Source organism: Conger conger, chromosome 3 (genome assembly GCF_963514075.1).
Source record: "Conger conger chromosome 3, fConCon1.1, whole genome shotgun sequence".
Classification (NCBI taxonomy): domain Eukaryota; kingdom Metazoa; phylum Chordata; class Actinopteri; order Anguilliformes; family Congridae; genus Conger; species Conger conger.
The window spans coordinates 1,306,975-1,319,968 of NC_083762.1; positions in this window are offsets into that span (position 1 = coordinate 1,306,975).

The following is a 12,994-nucleotide window of genomic DNA, read 5'->3' on the forward strand; positions in this document are numbered from 1 at the left end:
GATAGTTTGTGGAGGCAGTTAAAAATGGAGTAACAAACAGTATGAGATCCATGTAGCACAGCAAACACGCAGTCCACACACAGCTCAACCCTGAGGGTGCGGGGACCATATGGGGCGACCCACCGTGCCTGCCGGGGCCCAGGCCAAGGGGCCCAAAGATCAAGGGCCCAACAAACCCTGCTGTGGAATGCTGCTGCTTGTTCTCTGGGAAGAGGGGCCACGCAGGCATTCTGCCTGTCATCCGTCTAGTGGGAGAGATTGCGAACAGGCATGTTTACTTAAACCAAGAAGGCTAACTAAGCACTAAGCTAAATGCAATAGCAGTGTGGCTAAGGGGCCGGTGCACACCTGCACAATTAACACAGGGACAGGAAACACAAGAGTTTTACCCACAGTGCTGCAAAGGGCTACTGATGTGTGAGCAGGGGGAAACGAGTCAAACAGCGAGGGCAGGGTTGTGTGTGGGAAGCATGCTGGGATATGGCGGGGAGCCATTTTGGGCGATAAGGTTTTCAGTGGCTGGTTTGCAGGCGCTGGCTGGACAGGTGGTGGGGGATGTGGGTCAAGGTCAGGAGATATGACGGTGTGTGCTACAGGGCTGCCATGCTGTGTGATCTGTGGTTATGGTCAGAGAAGCAGGCTTGTAACCTGGAGGTTGCAGGTTCAATTCCCACACAGGACACTGCCATTGTACCGTTGAGCAAGGGACAAGTGAGTCTGAGTAGCTTCAGTGTACATCTAGCTGTATAAATAGGTCATGTGTAAAAACTTGGATTAGAGGTCTGATAAATGCCTGTGATGTCATGTGATATGTGATGTGTTGAAGTTTGATCAAAATGCCCTTATTGAAAACCAGGAATGATGAAGTTTGATTTAAATACTTTCAGAATCATGTGCAAAAATACCCTTATCCTAAATGTTACTATGTATCTCTATACTATATTTCAAATGCTGTTTAGTACTACAATGATAAGCCATACTGTTTGAAGAATTATTATTAATTATGTTAAAATGAATAAGTCAGTCATCTTGAGCAATTAGAACTGTGTGTCTGTTAAAACAAATTGAGCTGCAAAGTCCAGTTTGTTTAATGGAAGTGCAGAGAACACTTAATCAGGTGTACAGTGGCTTTGACCTCAAACGGTCAAACAGAACCACAAGTTCCCCTCCCGTGGCCTGACTGAGTGGTACCTCATATACTAAACATGCACTGGTCACATACCCAGGCTCCCGCAGAGGAAACTGCGATATCAGTCTCTCTGAAGTGTTAAAAAGACAGAACACAGTGACTGAGCCTGGGCTGGGCTAATATTAGAGCCACTGCTACACTCAGCACCAGGGTGGCAAGTCCAGCCCCTTTTTGGGGGAGATTGTGATCGTGTGCTATGAGTGTGCTTCAAAAGGGTTAGCCTTGGTGCTATGAGTGTGCTATGAGTGTGCTACATAAGGGTTAGCCTTGGTGCTATGAGTGTGCTATGAATGTACTACAGTAGGGTTAGCCTTGGTGCTATGAGTGTGCTATGAATGTACTACAGTAGGGTTAGCCTTGGTGCTATGAGTGTGCTATGAATGTACTACAGTAGGGTTAGCCTTGGTGCTATGAGTGTGCTACATAAGGGTTAGCCTTGGTGCTATGAATGTACTACAGTAGGGTTAGCCTTGGTGCTATGAGTGTGCTATGAATGTACTACAGTAGGGTTAGCCTTGGTGCTATGAGAATGCTACACAGGATTGCGATTGCGGCTTTATATGAAAATGATCACACATACAGAATTTCTTGGCCTCCCTGTAGTGTTGGGTCTCTCTGTAGTGATGGGTCTCTCTAGTGAAGGGTCTCTCTGTAGTGTTGGGTCTCTCTGTAGTGATGGGTCTCTCTGTAGTGAAGGGTCTCTCTGTAGTGTTGGGTCTCTCTATAGTGATGGGTCTCTCTGTAGTGATGGGTCTCTCTGTAGTGTTGGGTCTCTGTAGTGTTGGGTCTCTCTGTAGTGGTGGGTCTCTCTGTAGTGTTGGGTCTCTCTGTAGTGTTGGGTCTCTGTAGTGTTGGGTCTCTCTGTAGTGATGGGTCTCTGTAGTTTTGGGTCTCTCTCTAGTGAAGGGTCTCTCTGTAGTGTTGGGTCTCTCTAGTGAAGGGTCTCTCTGTAGTGTTGGGTCTCTGTAGTGTTGGGTCTCTCTGTAGTGTTGGGTCTCTGTAGTGTTGGGTCTCTGTAGTGTTGGGTCTCTGTAGTGAAGGGTCTCTGTAGTGTTGGGTCTCTGTAGTGTTGGGTCTCTCTGTAGTGTTGGGTCTCTGTAGTGTTGGGTCTCTCTGCCCCCCATCACATGCCTCCTCTGTGATCCTGAGAAGATAATGGTGGAATCGCTCAGCCCATAACACGCTTCCCCTGTCCTTCAGAGGGGATTAACGCTGCTGACCGCAAACACAGGAGGTCCTCCGTCCACTGACTGCACTCTCATGGTACAGTGCAACTGGCACGGTCAAGCTGGTCATGAAGCTGGTCAAGCTGGTCATGAAGCTGGTCTAGCTGGGTATGAGCTGGTCTAGCTGGGTATGAGCTGGTCATAAAGCTGGTCTAGTTGGGTATGAGCTGGTCTAGCTGGGTATGAGCTGGTCATAAAGCTGGTCTAGTTGGGTATGAGCTGGTCTAGCTGGGTATGAGCTGGTCAATCAGCTTCCAGCTGTTTCTAAACTTAGCTTGAGCTGTTTTTTTCAGCAGGGTGAAAAAGTGCCAAAAGAATGACAAAAGATAAATACCCAATAGGTACATAAAATTATGCCCCTTGCCATAGGATTAATAATTAATTTGTAGCTTTTTTGTTTGTAACGGTACTTATTTCTACCTGTCAGGGTACATTTGGGAAATATGTTCCTCAAAGAACAAACGCGTCCCTCCACAGTACCCTTATTTCTGAGAGTAGCACATTCTCATCGCCCTGTTATACTCTGCACATGACAAATAATCTCACACAGTCCCTGGCAGCACTATCTGTAGTTAACATCATTATTTCCCATTAAAGTAAGGGTCTGTTGGATCTAAATCTGACAGTCTTTCTCCAAACAGTCACCATAGTTTAAGTCAGTTGCTTAACAAAAACAGATGAAAAGGTCCTTTACATGTTAGCGCTGATACCCAGAGTTTATCTGTGGGCCAGACTGTAGTTTATCTGTGGGCCAGACTGTAGTATATCTATGGGCCAGACAACTGACATTACAGACTGACTGGCATGTCTGTACGCTCCCTGGTGTGAAACCCAGCCATGACCTGCTTGGAGTTCCAGATACCAGCCGTTTCACAACATAGCCTGAGCTGGTCAAACCATGTTGAGTATGGAGCTGGACTGTTCAAGCAGCTACCAGCTGTTTCTTCAGCAGGGCTTTCATTTATAAGAACAATACCAAATTTGTGAACCAGGAGCTAAATTGTCTGACTGTGACTGCTAACATTCCGGAATCATTTCTCCACCCCCACACAGCACCCCCGCCCCCCGCCCCTCCCCGGCTTAGGAATAGGATCTTATTTTCCGTCTTTAATCCCTCTGGTCGTTAGGACAACAGGGAAAACAATGTTGCTAACACAAGACAGATCTTGTCGCATACATCAAACGAGTGACAGCTAAGTACCAGCTGCAAGGATCAACACACACACACACACACACACACATGCATGCACACGTACACACACAAACTTATAAACAGACACACACTCACACACACATGCATTTTATGGTGGGACAGTCCCTCTCAGACCATGTATCTTCTCACTGACTGGTGTAAAAACACCGTCAATCATCCCACCCCTTCCCGCCCACTTGAGATGGAAAGTTTTGAACATGGGAGCGTCTGTACTCTGGACTGACAACTAATGAAATTTGTAAACATATAATTAAACATATAATTTAACTCTTATAACCCTGTCTTTCCAGCTCCACATTGTAGACTCTTCCCCACCAACATTATCACCATAAAAATGAACACAAGCAAAATTAATATTTCAACATGACTGTTTTTTTTGCATCTCGCAGGGCAACTGAAACACCAACCTATCGAGATAAACACTCCAGAATCCAGAAATGGATGCCGTTTAAACTCCTCTGGTGCGTGTGCCCCAACGGATCAGCTGGTTGCTAAATTTAGCCTGAGTTCACCTCTGAACCCATGGCAACAACCCGTCTCCATGCAACAGGCCTGTCTCACCATGCAGGGCCTCTCCAGCGGAGCTTTCCCATAATTCCCGGCTGCTAGCGCTGGCAGCGGCGGGCTGGCTGTTGCTCTGTGTTTATAGAGATACTGTCTGTTTGTCTGTCTGCCTGCCTGTGTGTGTGTCTGTCTGTCTGCCTGTCTGTGTGTCTGTCTGTCTGTCTGTCTGCCTGCCTGTGTGTGTCTGTCTGTCTGTCTGTCTGCCTGCCTGTGTGTGTCTGTCTGTCTGTCTGTCTGCCTGTGTGTGTGTCTGTCTGTCTGTCTGTCTGCCTGTGTGTGTGTGTGTCTGTCTGCCTGCCTGTGTGTGTCTGTCTATCTGTCTGCCTGCCTGTCTGTGTGTGTGTCTGTCTGTTTGTCTGTCTGCCTGCCTGTGTGTGTCTGTCTATCTGTCTGCCTGCCTGTGTGTGTGTCTGTCTGTCTGTCTGCCTGCCTGTGTGTGTGTCTGTCTGTCTGTCTGCCTGCCTGTCTGTGTGTGTGTGTGTCTGTCTGTCTGTCTGCCTGCCTGTCTGTGTGTGTGTGTGTCTGTCTGTCTGCCTGCCTGTCTGTGTGTGTGTCTGTCTGTCTGTCTGCCTGCCTGTCTGTGTGTGTCTGTCTGTCTGCCTGTCTGTGTGTGTGTCTGTCTGTTTGTCTGTCTGCCTGCCTGTGTGTGTGTCTGTCTGTCTGTCTGCCTGCCTGCGTGTGTGTCTGTCTGTCTGTCTGCCTGCCTGTGTGTGTCTGTCTGTCTGTCTGTCTGCCTGTCTGTCAATAAGACTGTCTGTCTGTCTACAAGACTGTCTGTCTGTCTGTCTATAAGACTGTCTGTCTGTCTGCCTGACTGTCTATAAGACTGTCTGTCAGGACGTGTGTTAGCCGGGTTTCTCAGCAGGAATTGCTCTGCTGTAAAATCCAGCTCGACCAGCCTAATCAGCTTTAAAATTGAGCAGGTCAAGCTGGTCATAAAGCTGGTCTAGCTGAGTATGAGCTGGTCAATCAGCTACCAGCTGTTTCAAAACATAGCTTGAGCTGTTTTTTTTCAGCAGGGCGGCACATAGGAGATAAGCTGGCACAGAACTCAACATCACCTGAGATCACCGACGAGCCACACAGACACTGTAAAACGATTCATCCTACACGTAACACAGTGATCTGCATGGCGGTTTTAAATAACAATTTTTAATAATAGTGTGTATGTATCCGTGAGACAGAAACTGCGCTATAGGGCAGTGCAATAGTGCTTACATCTGATCTCTTTGACTTTTCTTCAGAGTTGAACTTGCCAAAGGCGGCTTCACCTCGTGCAGCCAGACATATACCGTTCAAGATCAGCTTTCAATGTCCTGTCCAGGAACCCAAACAGCCAGCCCACAAATCAGCCCTCCAGGACTGGAGCTGTGTGCCGCTGCCTTCAGCCCATGTCTGCATGCTTCAGTGTGTCTGCAATGCCATCTGAATACAACAGCGTGCTTGTTTTCCAAACACATTCCACTGCTAAAAGATTACATCCATGAATACTTGCTCATGCTTACATCCCATCAGATACAGTGGGGAAAGTCAAGGATTTGTGCTTTGGTTGTCCAAACAGCAGAGGTGGACAACCCGGAAGGTTGGTGGTTCAAGCCCCGGTGTAGCCACGATAAGATCCGCACGGCTGCTGGGCCCTTGAGCAAGGCCCTTAACCCTGCATTGCTCCAGGGAGGATTATCCCCTGCTTAGTCCAGTCAACTGCAAGTTGTCCCTGATCTCTAGCTGTTGAATGAGATGTACAGGAAAGTCAGAACAGGGCGCCGGAGAATCAGTTAGTTGAGCAGGGAGATCTAAGGTTTATACCGCCACCTGCTGGTGGAAATTAGGAACTGTAGCCGTGTCCTAATCAGCACACTTGCCTACTATTGTTTGTTCACTGGCATACAACTTGTGTACACAATAGTAGGCAAGCGCCTCTTCAGACACCCATGTCTTTTGAGCTATACATTTCTGGAGACCAGCAGCTGAAATTCACAGGATGCAGGAGTGATTTCTTAAGGCTGGTTTCAGAGCACTGTGTCCATGTTGATTTGGTTTGGATTTTTGTTAGGGTGAATGTAGTTTAGAACAAAACAGACTTAGGCTACGTCCATCACCACCGAACCTATTGAATGGGGTGCACAACCCCAATAGATTTGGCTTTTCTATCGCCACCATATTGAAAAAGAAGTGGCGTAATGTAGGTGAAAACCAGTTTCCTGCCAGTAGCCACAGCAACGGTAAGTCACACCTGCCAAATGTTAACCTTTCCTACGGTCACTTCAGAGACCAAACGAGGGCCAAAAAGTTTTTTTCAGGATGAATATATCTTTAAGTGCGAACGTAATAACAAATAACATACCCAGGTAACTTCACAGCAGGCTAGCTTGTTATCTATTGTTCCCTCGTGAATTATAACCGTTTTTGTTAGGCCTACTAGGTGTCCTAGCTAGCAGGACATAATCACAAACATGCAGCCATAAAAAATGCTATTCACATTTTGCCCACGTTATAGCCTAGAGCTACAAATCTAACGAATCTAATCTAGCTAGTTAAATTCCGCTATGTCACATTTGATGCCCCCCAAAAAATACCCATTTAATGTTATCAACTAGTATCCCAGGTAGAAGACAGACAGGTCGGTAGCGGGAACTCGGTGGAACAGGTCACTGAGCAAGAAGCCGCGCTAACTTGAGGTCCAGTCGGCTAGTGCTGTAGCCTAAGGCTATAACACGAACCGGGACTACTATATCGTCAGTATTATCTTCAGATAAAACATTTACATATTCACATATTAGTACTGAAACGTTACCAATAATAGAAACACGTCTCCTTCCTCAAAATGTGCCCTACACATACACATTCCGTTCACCCTCTTCCTAAACCCACATCACTTAACAGTGTTCTTGGCTGTTGTGGTTTTTTGTTTGTACACAGAGGTAATTATCACCACTTCTGTCGTTTTGTGCCGCTACGAATGGTGATATGAATGGTAATGGTGAATGGCTATATATAGTAGCTAGCCAAAAACGGAAAATAGCACAGAAATTTGGGAAAGCTTATACCACAAGCGTCTGCTACCCAGGTCCGGGAGAGCCACGCGCTCTTACTGTTTTCAACTTAAAATCAGCAGCCAGTTCAGACCCACATATCCAGGTAAATTTGTGTAATCAACTACTCGAATTGATTATTATTACAATGGAACAACCAACATAGCCTGTCGCTCTCCAGTACCAGGGTTGTACTGTTATACCTGCTTTCCAAAGTCACCAGGGGGCGCTAATGCTCACTTTTCACCAGTCACACATTACTATTGACATTACATTACATTAATGGAATTTGGCAGACGCTGTTATCCAGAGCGATGTACTGCAAAGTGCATACCCATAACCCATTTAATCGTAAAACCACAACACGCAAATGTATGAACAAACCGCTTACCTAGCCAAACACTGCTTACCTAGCCAAACAAAACATCCTAATACGCAAATAAATATCACAGGTAAAGACAACAATTAGCAGAGATACTTTGATTAATACAAGTAGGCTTATCTCCGCTATTAGACAGCTTTATTCAATACGACCGTGGTTTATATTTGAAGTACATAATAATGTTTCTGAATGTCGAATTGCACAAATGATTGCAGATTGGAAAGGAATGACAAAAGTACTCGAATCGGTGTGTTCTCCTTTGGTTAGCCTAATATTCTACAGAATGATTAGCATTGTGTGCTATGAGCATGCTACTGTAGGCTAAGCCTTGCGTGATATCAGTGTGCTACAGAAGTGTTAGCTTTGTGTGATATCAGTGTGCTGTAGAAAGGTTTGTGTTGTATGATAAGAATCTACTACTGAAGTCTTGGCCTTGTGCGCTACGAGGTGTGCTACAGAATGGTTAGCATTGTGTGCTATCGGTGCTTTATAAGTGTTAGCCTTGTGTACCATGAGCGCTTTCTAAACGTTAGCCTTCTGTGCCATTAGCGCTTTCTAAGTGCCTGGCCCGTGTGCTTCTGAGCTCGTCTCCATGTTATTTTCTCTCCGGCTGGAGACGGCTGCAGGGCCCCGGTGTCGGAGCGCTCAGCTGGGAAGAGTCGGGGCTTCAGGTGCGGGCCACACGCTGCAGGACAGCTGTACAGGAGCCATTTTTAAATGTGAGTCTGGTGGACAAGGTCTGCCTCTGTCTGTCTCTGTGTGTGTTAGTGTCTATAATTGGATCTTTGATCATTCAAATGGGCTTTCAATCGCTTATTTTATCCTCCCTCGTGACTGTCTCCTTGTTAGTCGACTGAAATCGATGGAGGTCCACCATCTTTAAGGCGATTCCAATTAGCTAAATGCCCCTTGGAGAAACGAGGAGGCTCCCAAAGAATTCTTGGGCCAAAAAAAATGCGAGCGCATCCTTAGCGGAATTATTATTATTATTATTATTATTATTTTTTTTTAACGCGATGTATAAATGAGCGACCTGTGGCTCGCTATCTGTCACATCCGTCATCGATGTGGTTTCAAACTGACACTTAAAAGCGTCCCCCGATTTATTCGATTCCTCTTCCTGTGTCTGGTCATCTGTATGTGGTGCAGTTCCGTATTCTATAGGGCGAGGACTGCAATTTCAGTTTGCAACCGTCACTACTATTTAGTGTACTGGCGTCGGACCATCAGGCTGTTTAAAGAAACATATGGCTGATGAAAGACGGTTTGGCATTCACGTCCCATTGCAGTTATGTAATAATATACATATATAAACCCGTGTCGTACATCAGCAGCACATAATTTCGCCTCTTTTCTAGTCCACTGTGTGAGTTATTGCGGATGAAATGGTCAAACTAATTCGAAAAAACGAACTTGAATGAACTCCTAGAAGCCACTGCTGCTGTCGGTTCCGGTTATAAATATACACGCAGATCCGAAAGCACAAGAGATGGCGCAAGTTAAGATTTCTGACACGCGATCAACACAGCTCTCCCTCGGGCTTCCAGAAACATCTAAAGAAGCATTTATCTCACGCGCGCGCGCGCGCACACACACACACACACACACACACACACACACACACACACGCACTCACACAGAACCACACACACACAGCTGCTTCTCACAGTTTTATTCATTCAACATTTCACATTACAAATATTCAAAAATGATGCATACTGTTATAAATAGTTGGCTGCAAACAATTAAATAACATTAGATTAGATTTCTTTTCTTTTTTGTTTCACTACACTTCTACAGACCAACTAGAAATATGGACATCTGTATTACATAACTTAATTAGAAAGAAAAATACAAAAATAGGAACTTATAAATGAGAAATGACATAATAAAAATTAAGGTGATATCTTAAGTAAAAAAATGCTATTAATAAATACATCAACCTTCCCATACACAGTTAAAAACTATTGAAATTTTGCCATTAAGTAACATCATTAACAGACATATTTAAATATTTTTTCCTTCTGAAAGTGTGAACCATATATTGTGGAGCACAATATAGCAATTAGTAAAAACTAGACACTTTAACATATTAAAAGCTTCACCTCAAAAATATAACAAAAATCTGATCAAAATTATAAAAATGAATTACATTCCAATTAAAAATATACCAATAAACTGCTAATTACATTTTTTTGACCTAATAATTACAATGCTGTCAATCACAGTAGCTTGAAATAAACAAAATAAGCAAATGAGCACAAAACTGTTTTAAAAATAACTTCAATCATTTATATTAGTACAAATAGTTTTGATTTCTTTTTTACAAACACCAGCATGTAAAGGGTACAGTAACTGTAGAAAATGACTGTGGAAAACATCTCAACATCTTCTTCAAATGTCTGCAATTAAAAATGGCATTAAAGAATTACACTGCAAAGATTCCGTATCTGAAAAGATCTGAAAAAAAGTATTGCACATCATAACTCCAAGTTTAACTTGTGACATTTTACCACATTCAAGTCTTAGAGTCCCCCGGTCAGGGGTGAGAGATCAAGTCTTTCCAACAGTGTCCTATAAGAAGTCCTGCACGGCAAAATAGATTTAGAGTTTGTGTGTGTGTGTGTGTGTGTGTGTGAGAGAGAGTGTGTGTGAGTGTGTGTATGTGGGCGAGTGTGCGTGTGTGCATGTGTGCGAGTGTGTGTGTGTGTGTGAGTGTGTGAGTGTGAGAGAGAGTGTGTGAGTGTGAGTGTGTGTATGTGTGCGTGTGTGCATGTGTGCGAGTGTGTGTGTGTGTGTGTGTGAGTGTGTGAGTGTGAGAGAGAGTGTGTGAGTGTGTGCATGTGTGCGAGTGTGTGTGTGTGTGTGTGTGTGTATGTGTGTGTGTGTGAGCTCTGTGTGCATGTGTGCGAGTGTGTGTGTGTGTGTGTGTGTGTGTGTGTGTGTGTGTGTGAGTGTGTGTGTGTGTGAGCTCTGTGTATGGGGAAGGCAGACACAGCAACACATGACAGGCGGGGGGCAGGGGGCGGGGCGGGGCAGGGCGGGGGCGGGGCTTTAAAAAAGTAAAACTTTGAAACACCTAGAGCACAATCACGACAGTTAATTTTCAAAAGCTAATTCCTGTATTTATTTTATGTCATGCATACTAAAGATTACAGAAGGACCTAGTTGGCAGCCCAAGAATATAGATATATATTTTAAAAGGCAAAATATTTAACATCAAACATCCATTCTTGTGACACAAGATACAGCCGAACATAAACCAGGCCAGCATTTTTCATACTATGGTTATATTCCTGCTGCCCACAGTTAGGGCAGTCACTACCGTGGTTAATCCAGAACAGACAGGTGCCCAATGCATGTTTACAAATACTAACTGTAGTGTACAGATCACTCTTCTCATGCTATAATAATCCCAGATTTTCTCTGTTTAAGCAAACACCGAGTGTAAAAGATATGACCTTCAGCAATACACTTTGATCGTTCCTCTGCAGGACTTTGTCACAACACTACCAGCGCACGCGTGTACAGCTACAAAGGTTCCCTCTGCCCTGACGGGTATAAAAAACAGAATCGAAAATAATATATATATTAAAATCATTAAATCTTTTTTCTTTTAAATGAACTTCACCATATATGCAGATCTCTCAGTAACAAAAGTACAAAAGCTACTTTTCACAAGGTGAAAAATTGAGGTATTGCAAAAAGGAGTCTTCCCATTCGTGAAAAATGTGCCTAAAATGACAGCTGGAAAGAAAGATATAGAAAAGTAGTGCATAATAAATGTTTATATGTGCATGACAAAAATAATTCAGCTAGAAAACACTGTACCAAAAACCAGCTGGCCACGTATAAAACAATCATTTTTTTCTCTTTAACAGCAAATTCTTCAAAAAGTGTTCTAGTATGTTCCTCCAGCGCCCCCACTAACTCAAGTCATGGTCGAGACGGCGTCATGAGGAACGCCGCCCAGCCAGCGCAACGATTCAGTTCTCACTAGTATAAGAAGTTATATTTCAGCACGAAATCCCTGACAAGCTAGCAAACCCAGGATGCTATTGTGATTACCCAGAATTCCATCTGCGTTTCTTTGTTTTTGTTTAGTTTTTTTTTTTTCTTTTGTCTTCTTCTCCGTTCGGGTCGTGTTGGCTAACGTGCTAACGTGCTAGGACGTCTCTGTTTGGACCTTTGGAAGGTTAAACGCCTCTTCGACTGTCCCCGACCTCTGGGCGTCTTCAGACTGCTAACCTTTGACCTCTCACCCTAACGATGTCACGAGCCCTGGTCTTTGGTTTGCCCGTCTCGCCCCCCCCACCCTTCCCTATGAAAGCGAGCGGGTGCATCTGCCTCCTCAGCGCATGCAGAGAGCGGAGCGGCCATTTTGTATCGCATGCTGCCGCGGAGCTACGCCGCTAACGTGCTAACGTCTCCAGGAGGCGCGCAGGACGCAGACGGGCGGGATGGGAGTTGCTCTCCCGTTGACTAGCAACCTGGAACAGACCCACTCTCATTGGCTCTCAGGCTAGGGAGCCTGGAGCAGATCGATCTCTCATTGGCTCTCAGGCTAGCAGCCTGGAACAGATCGATCTCTCATTGGCTCTCAGGCTAGCAGCCTGGAACAGACCCACTCTCATTGGCTCTCAGGCTAGGGAGCCTGGAGCAGATCGATCTCTCATTGGCTCTCAGGCTAGCAGCCTGGAACAGATCGATCTCTCATTGGCTCTCAGGCTAGCAGCCTGGAACAGATCGATCTCTCATCGGCTCTCAGGCTAGTAGCCTGGAACAGATCGATCTCTCATTGGCTCTCAGGCTAGCAGCCTGGAACGGATCGATCTCTCATTGGCTCTCAGGCTAGCAGCCTGGAACAGATCGATCTCTCATTGGCTCTCAGGCTAGCAGCCTGGAACAGATCGATCTCTCATCGGCTCTCAGGCTAGTAGCCTGGAACAGATCGATCTCTCATTGGCTCTCAGGCTAGCAGCCTGGAACGGATCGATCTCTCATTGGCTCTCAGGCTAGCAGCCTGGAACAGATCGATCTCTCATTGGCTCTCAGGCTAGCAGCCTGGAACAGATCGATCTCTCATTGGCTCTCAGGCTAGCAACCTGGAACAGATCGATCTCTCATTGGCTCTCTGGCAGGTTGCCTGGAGCAGATCTGCCCTCTCATTGGCTCTCAGGAGGGTTGCCTGTTAAACACACACACAGACCCCAGGCTGTTCAGTACCTTTTCCCTTAGTGATTCTCATATGCAGGGCGGGGGGGGGGGGGGGGGGGGGGGGGAGGCGGGTCTACTCTACACCCTACTCAAAATATTAGCAGCAAAGCTTGAGGTATTAGGTTAGCATGTGAGAGAGGGATATCCAACACTAACGGCCGGGGGAAGCTG